Genomic DNA, 8,606 nt, shown 5'->3' with positions numbered 1-8,606 from the left:
TGATACGGGAGCAAAAGTGTCCCATTAAGTTGAAACTCCTAAAAATCATAAGCCTAATTTTTTTTAAACCACTATAGACATAAAAACTATTTATAAAAATGACAAAAACAACAAAATCATTAAAATGTTAAAATTCAAAGTGAAAATATAAAAATAAAAAATGTTTTATTTCAGCTAGTTGCCAAAGCAATATTTCTTATATATATATATATATATATATATATATATATATATATATATATATATATATATATATATATATATATATATATATATATATATATATTAGGGGTGTAACGGTTCACAAAATTCACGGTTCGGTTCGGTTCAATACACTGATGTCACGGTTCGGTTCGGTACGGTTCGGTACGTTTTAGATACAGCAAAAAGAAAAAATTGGCAGATAAATTTCCTTGATTTTTTAAAAAATGTTTTATTTATTAAAACTAACAAAGTATGTGTTTTTTTTTACATTGAACAATGATGGAGCTATTCTTTACCCATCGTCTATAGTGTTTTCTTAGCAGCATACTGTATAAAACAAAAATAGCTCCTTATAAATTTTTTTTTAAAAATTAAATGTAATATTGTTGTAGTGGTTATGAACAAATACAAAGATGTAACTCTTTTTATATGGAACTCTATAACTCTTTATATTTAGTGTGTTTTTACTCAATTGGTTCTCTATTTGGGCTTATGTTTTTTGGAACAAAGCAGGAATTACGGTCTGTCTGAAATGGGCTCCTGAAGGAATATTGTAATGGGGCTCAATTACATTAAGCATGTTCTTAAAACCTGCGTTTTCCACTACAGAGTAAGGTCTCATATCCGCGGCTATAACGTAAATGCACCATTCGCTGCGGTGATGTCCGTATACGGAGCCCGGGACGTCACCTGTAGGAGAAAAAAAATCAATCCGTGGCGACGGTTTTGCAATCCGTCCCCTCAGTTTATAAACCGTACTCACGAATTCATAAACTGTTCACTCGATTTAACAAACCGTGCCCACGAATTTCCAATCCGTGCACTTAGATTTTGTAAACCGTACCCTCGGTTTTTGAATCCGTACCCACGAATTCATAATCCGTGCGCACGCTTTCGCAATCCGTTCCCTCGGATTTGTAAACCGTACTCACGGATTCATGCAGCAAACTCCTACGTGTTAACATACAGTTTTATTGAATATTATTATGTGGAATAGGTTTACAGCAAAGTGTCTTAAGTGATTCTCTATCAAGTGTAGTACGAGGTGGAATACAAAGATTTAATAAGAAAGATGCGCATTAAAATCTTGTTCAATTGCTGATAATCTATAATAGCACTTGATTATTATTGTGCAATAAACCTGGCATTGTGACTGACTCTGGAGTAATTTTTTCCTCTTTTGTAAGTTATTTTGGATAAAAGATTCTTATGCATAACCTGTTTAATAATATATAATAATGATACAAATAAAAATAAAGTTATTTTTTATAATTTTAATTTGTAGGCTAAATAAATGAGTACAAGACAGTAAAAATATTTGTCATAAAATAATTTGTGAATTGCTTTATTTTTAAATAACCTTTGGACAGTTTTGGAAATGCTTGTGTACAATTCTTTCTTAACATGAAGACTTATTTTTGTGATTTTATTATACTAAGCTCCACCCACCTCACCCCACCTGCCGGAGTTAGATGCATGTTTCACTGTTAAGTGTAAAATGCGTGTCAGTTTTCAAATCCGAGGGAACGGATTGCGAAAGCGTGCGCACGGATTATGAATTCGTGGGTACGGATTCAAAAACCGAGGGTACGGTTTACAAAATCTAAACGCACGGACTGGGAATTCGTGGGCACGGTTTGTTAATCCTGGGTTCGATTTGTTAAACCGAGTGAACAGTTTATTAATTCATGAGCACGGTTTATAAACTGAGGGGACGGATTGCAAAACCGTCGCCACGGATTGATGTTTTTTCTCTCCTACAGGTGACGTGCGGGGCTCCGTACCGAGCCTTCAGCGCGTACTGAGTGAGCGAGCGCCTTACTGAGTAGCCTAACATAAACATATAAGTTGGTGTTTTTTTTTCTTCGGGGGTGTCAGGGGCATTGCCTGTTACGTCGTTTGGGTTATTGGGCTACCTTGTTGAACGCATAACATTATATTTCACACACCTTTTTTATTTTCCAAATTTAATTAATTAGTCCAACGAACCGTTCGGTACATAATGCGTACCGCGTACCGAACCGAAAGCCTCGTACCGAACGGTTCAATACGAATACGCGTATCGTTACACCCCTAATATATATATATATATTTATATTTATTTATGTATGTATGTATGCATGTATAAACACACACAGAGAGAGAGACATAAAAAAAGTGACAAACACAAAAAAGTAACTAAAATTTAAATGAAAATAGAATAAACCTATTTAAAATATTAATGAAAAATATATAGTAGTGAATATCGATTATAATGCTGAAATAACACTGGTTTGATGATGTGGCTGATACATATTTTTAAAAAAAATTGAGAAAAAAATTGAGATTTCACAGCAAAAGCTTTCTAGAAATAAATGAATTCTTATTTTGCATGCTGATTACTCAGTTTTAAAAAGACAAATAAATATGAGAAATGGTCAAATGCAGCCTGGCAGATCAGTTTATTATAAAGCACTAAATTGAGATTATGACAGGCATCTCTCTCCTAGGGACCATGTCCATGTGTCTAGTATGCTCTCTAAAGGCAAGTCTGATGATTTTATAACTGGGATGTGGTTTTTTGCAAACATTTAAAGTCATATAAGACCTATAAAACAAGTTTTTGTTCTGTTTACAGGCTGTTGACACTTGACAGTGCCATTAAGCAGTGTAAAACCCTCGATGACATTATATTTCTGCTTCCTGAGGATGTGTTTGTATTCTCTGACCAGAGCAGTGGGTTTTCACTCCTGTTGCGCAGAATCCTTTTAAAACCGATAACTTAAAAAAAAAATAACTTTTTTTTAACTTAATGGATTTCTAAGGATAAAGAAGACTTCCAAAAATATTCTCTTTAAAATCGATTAATAATACTCACTGATGTTTGTGCTGTTATTTTCCCTCCAAAGTGATGTCACTTCCTTTAGGATGATGTCATTAAGAACTGGCTTTTGTTAAAGAGATAATACCAATCAAAATAAAAAATATAATAACATGAGGGAAAGTCATATTGGGTATGAATTATTGCAATGTTCCCAATAAATGCTTGAAATATTTGGTTAGAGGCGAATATTAAACAGAAAATATATATTATAAAAAAACTCAAGTAGTTGCAAGGCAACATTTCCCACTTTCATATAGAGAACTAAACTAAATACAACTGAAATATAAATTAAAAAAAAAATCAAGATGATCCTCAAAAAAAAAAAAAAAAAAAAAGAAAAATGAAAGAAATCACTGCAACTGTATGAGTATGATGTGATGTGACAATACATATAAAGCTAGATAGAAAAAAAATGTAAATTATTACATTAAATATTTTTTTTTATTTTTTCATTTAAATTATTTTATCGTAAAATTTTATATTATTTATAAGATAGTACATATAATGGTCCTATAAGCTGCATAATCTTTACTTAAAAAAATACATATTTCTACTAAAAATAATGTAAAATGTAAAGCCTGACATGAATGTAACTGTCACGGTTTTACGCTGCCTGAAGGAATACGGAGTCGAGGATAAACGGAATAAGGTTTTTAATATATCCAACACAGGGGATATCCAACATGGAGCACAGAGGTAGACACACGTAAGTAGCAAGTGGTCACAAGTGAGCACAAGTGAGAAGACCCGACAAAACAGAACTGAAGGGACACGGCTTATGAACAACAGATAATTGGGGAAACACAGGTGGATGGAATCATTAAATTAACAGGGACATGGAACACATGAGGAAGATAATAGACACCTGGGAACTAATCAAACTAAACACGGAAGACAGAAACTGGGTCACGGGCGAAAACAAGCTAAATGAGTCCAGGTGTGTGACAGTACTCCCCCCTCCCGGTAGGTGCGTCCTCGCACCGTAGAAACAACAGAGGGAGGCATGGGTGGGAACCTGGGAGGAGGTTCCGGTGGAGGACGGACTCCCAGGAGGGGGCCAGCAGACAGGGACCACAGAAGGAGGAGCCAGGGAGGAGACGACGGAGGAAGGAGCCAGGGAGGAGACAGGAGCAGGAGGAGCCAGATGGTCCACCAGAGACCAGCCAGGACGGAGATCCAAGGTGGAGTCGACGGCGGGAGGAGCCATGGTGAAGGAAGGGTCGACGACACCAGGGGGCCGACAGGCGGAGACTGCACCGATGGGTGAGGAGCCCAAGATGGAGCAGCACAGCCGCAGAGCCAGGGGGACGTCGAGGTTCCGGAGGGCCTAGGTGGAGCAGAAGGCTCAGGCGACCAAGGCGGAGGCAGGGTCCTGGCAGACCGCTGTGGAGCCGGAGCGACCGAGGATGGAGGTGGAACCGGAGGGAAGGAGGAGCCTGACAGAGCCGGAGGGATGGAGTGACGAGGTGGAACCAGAGGAGTGGAGTCCCGAGGCGGCGGATGGTCGACGACTGACCAAGGTGGAGCCGGAGGGACGAGGGAGCCCGGTGGAGCAGGTGGGATGACAGGCCACGGTGGAGACGAGGGAGCTAAGAGCCAAGGCGGAGCCGCTGGGTCGAAGGACCGAGGAGGAGTCCAGGGCTCGGAGGCTGGAGGCGGAGACAGGGCCTTAACACGCCAAGGCGGAGCTGGAGACTGGCAGTCCAGCGGCGAACCACCGCGCCCCGATGGCGCGGACTGAGGGTGAGCTGCGGGACTGACTGGCACCAGCAGGGATGACGAGGAACTGGCTGGTCTAGGAGGAGGAGAGAGGAGAAGGATGGGGGGAACGACAGGAGGATCAGGGCTGGATGGAACCAGCGGAAGTGGAGCAGAAGGACCAGCAGGTTTGGGAGGAGGTGGGAGAGGGAGGCTGGGAGGGAATGCAGGAGACACAGAAGATTCAGGGCTGGGCGGAACCAGTGGTGAAACAGAAAAATCATGGCTGGGCGGAACCAGTGGTGAAACAGAAAATTCAGAGCTGGGCGGAACCAGCGGAGACACAGAAGATTCAGAGCTGGGCGGAACCAGCGGAGACACAGAAGATTCAGAGCTGGGCGGAACCAGCGGAGACACAGAAGATTCAGAGCTGGGCGGAACCAGCGGAGACACAGAAGATTCAGAGCTGGGCGGAACCAGCGGAGACACAGAAGATTCAGAGCTGGGCGGAACCAGCGGAGACACAGAAGATTCAGAGCTGGGCGGAACCAGCGGAGAAACAGAAAACTCAGGGCTGGGCGGAACCAGCGGAGAAACAGAAAACTCAGGGCTGGGCGTAACCAGCGGAGAAACAGAAAACTCAGGGCTGGGCGTAACCAGCGGAGAAACAGAAAACTCAGGGCTGGGCGTAACCAGCAGAGAAACAGAAAACTCAGGGCTGGGCGGAACCAGCGGAAATGGAGCAGAGGAAATGACTGGAGGAGGTAGGAGTGGGAGACTGAGAGGGTATACAGGGGAATCAGGGCTGGACGGAACCAGCGGGGAAACAGGAAAATTAGGGATTACCTCCATAGACCAGTCCATCAGATCCAGAACTTGCTCCATATGATCTTCAGAGACTGCATATAGCTCACCCTCAGTCGCAGGAGTGTGGGCAGGGCTTTCCTCCACGCCCTCGATCTCCACGAGGACTCCCACGATGCACAGTGTTGCCGGCTCACACACCTGGTCAGTCGCGCTCTCGAGATCCGGCTCCCTGTCAGTGGATGGCTCGGGCTCTGCGGCTGCGGTGGGCTCTGGCTCCGTGCGGCGAGATGGTGGCTGGCTGGTCTCTGGGTCGGGAGTGGGGCTGGCGAGGTCCTCTATGGGGCAGATGGTGAGAGATGAGCCATTTCTCGCCAGAGTCCACTCCACGTATGCGGCGAAATCCTCTCGAGGACCATCTTCGGACGACAACGCTCTGCATTTGGAGTTCAGGCTGGTGTTGTAGAAGGTGCAGAGCGCGCCGTCCGGGTAGCTGGTGGCATTAGCTAATAGGAAAAACTGTCTGGTATGGTCCTCGAGAGAACGTCCTTCCTGCTTCAGCAGGAGGAGGAGGAATTCGGGACGATAGAGGGGATCCATAGACACTAAGAAAAGAAAAGACTGTGAAAAAACAAAAGCAAAACGGAGGGAAGAACACGCAGTTTTCTATTTTCACTTTTGAGGTCGGGTCTTCTGTCACGGTTTTACGCTGCCTGAAGGAATACGGAGTCGAGGATAAACGGAATAAGGTTTTTAATATATCCAACACAGGGGATATCCAACATGGAGCACAGAGGTAGACACACGTAAGTAGCAAGTGGTCACAAGTGAGAAGACCCGACAAAACAGAACTGAAGGGACACGGCTTATGAACAACAGATAATTGGGGAAACACAGGTGGATGGAATCATTAAATTAACAGGGACATGGAACACATGAGGAAGATAATAGACACCTGGGAACTAATCAAACTAAACACGGAAGACAGAAACTGGGTCACGGGCGAAAACAAGCTAAATGAGTCCAGGTGTGTGACAGTAACATTCATCCTATGTAGATTTCAGTGTTGTGATCTTATGCTCATGTTTCTTTATCTTTATGCTCAGTTTATGTGACTTAATTGCTACCAGCTTTAGTTTTTTCAGTCCAAACTATCATGTAGTTGCTGTATGTTTGGCACTCTCCAGTAAATTTCATATACGATTCTTTGAAAGAGTCGCACTCAAAACATAATTAGAAGTCAAACGCTCTTCATTTCATCGCACTTGATGCCAGTCTCTATGAAAGCACCTCGCGTGACAAATTCTCCTCCTCATAGACACAGATTTTGGTGAGCGTTGACGTAAACTGCACACACCCATAAGTCTGACTGATGAATGCCAGCACAGCTTCAAATGATCTTAAATGTACTTAATGGATTTCTCCCTTATGACAGACATTTGTTTTCTGCAGTGCTTTGATGGATATATAGATGCTAATAGGTTCGCTCTCAGCTGTTTGCATACTCCTCTCTCGCTAGTGTTTCAAAACATCTTTCCATCTGTCACATTAGCACGTTTTACTCGGCTGTCGTTCAGCTAGAGTGCCGTTTCTAAGTTAACTTTGTGAAAGTGTCATCATTCAGATCAGTCTAGTGTGGGTCTGATGTGACACGTTTTTTCACACCTCAGTCTTTTTTCTGTTGTTGGGAATAGAGTTCTGACAACTTTTGAAGTTTATTTTATGTATGATGATATATGACATTTCCCAGATTTTCCATTGCATTGCAATAAGATGCACGTACAGATTGAGGATAATTGTCAAAATAATAAATCATTAATTAACTTTTTTCTTCCACACATTCTCATCAGGTGCAATGCAACAAATTTCCAGAAAAAAAAAAAAAAAAAAAAAAAAAAATCATTTCCAGAAATTTGTCGGAACGATGAAATATCTTGTTGCAGTAAATTATAACAAAAATGTAATGCATATTACTATGTAGAACATATATTTTTGTAGTTAAGCTCTGTTTTAACAATTTTCAACTATCAATTGGAGTCAATTCGTTTAAGTGAATCAGTCAAATTCTGAAAAGGATCTGAATTTTTATATCTTTGAGAATTGTGAATGTACAAAAAAAAAAAAGTCAGAATCGCAAGATATTAACTATTTTTGCAATTCTGATACAATTTTGACTTTTTTCCCTGAATTCTGCCTTTACATCTCGCAATTGTATTCCACAATGTAATAAAAAAATGTAATTGCAACTTTTTATCTCATAATTCTGACCTTTTTACTTTGCAGTTGTGAGTTTATTTGTGCAAGAAAAATTGCTAGAAAAAAAAGTCAGAATTGTGAGATAATAGATTGCAATTACCTTTTTTTAATAGCCTATGCTGTGGCAGAAACAGGCTTCCATACTATCAAGTGTTTCATGAAAAAAAGTAGGGGTGCTCCGATCACGATCGGCCGATCGTTATGAGCATCTCGTCAGTAAAGCCGGTTCTCTAATCAGCGATTAATTCCATCAGGTGCATGATTTCACATAGAGCAGCTGTTACTACACAGAGCCGTTGTTAATAGAGAAGATGCGCAAATCCACTTCATTTTCAGCATTTATTGGCGCATCTTCTCAGTTAACAACGGCGTGTAGTAACAGCTGATCTATGTGAAATCACTCACCTGATGGAATTTACTGCTGATTAGAGAACCGGCTTTACTGACGAGATTATCGTTAATGCGCGATCGGCCGATCGTGATCGGAGCACCCCTAAAAAAAAGTACATTAAAAAGGTATTTTCTGGTCTCCAAGGAAATATTGACTGCTTATAATAATGTGTTTTGTTTGTTGAAGGTTTTATCGTGAGCTGACTGCTGGCGGTGATCCAGAGTGGACGGTGACACAGATAGGACACAGGAAAACAACTGACTGGAGTAAAGTAAAATATAATAACACACACAAAGCCCCTCACAATTCACTCCACCAGACTAAAACGAAGACCTTGTTTTCACTTTATGTTAAAAATCCATCCTGGGGGATTTGATCACAAATGTTCAG

This window comes from Carassius gibelio, chromosome A16 (assembly GCF_023724105.1).
Source record: "Carassius gibelio isolate Cgi1373 ecotype wild population from Czech Republic chromosome A16, carGib1.2-hapl.c, whole genome shotgun sequence".
Taxonomy (NCBI): domain Eukaryota; kingdom Metazoa; phylum Chordata; class Actinopteri; order Cypriniformes; family Cyprinidae; genus Carassius; species Carassius gibelio.
This window is presented reverse-complemented; position numbering follows the sequence as displayed.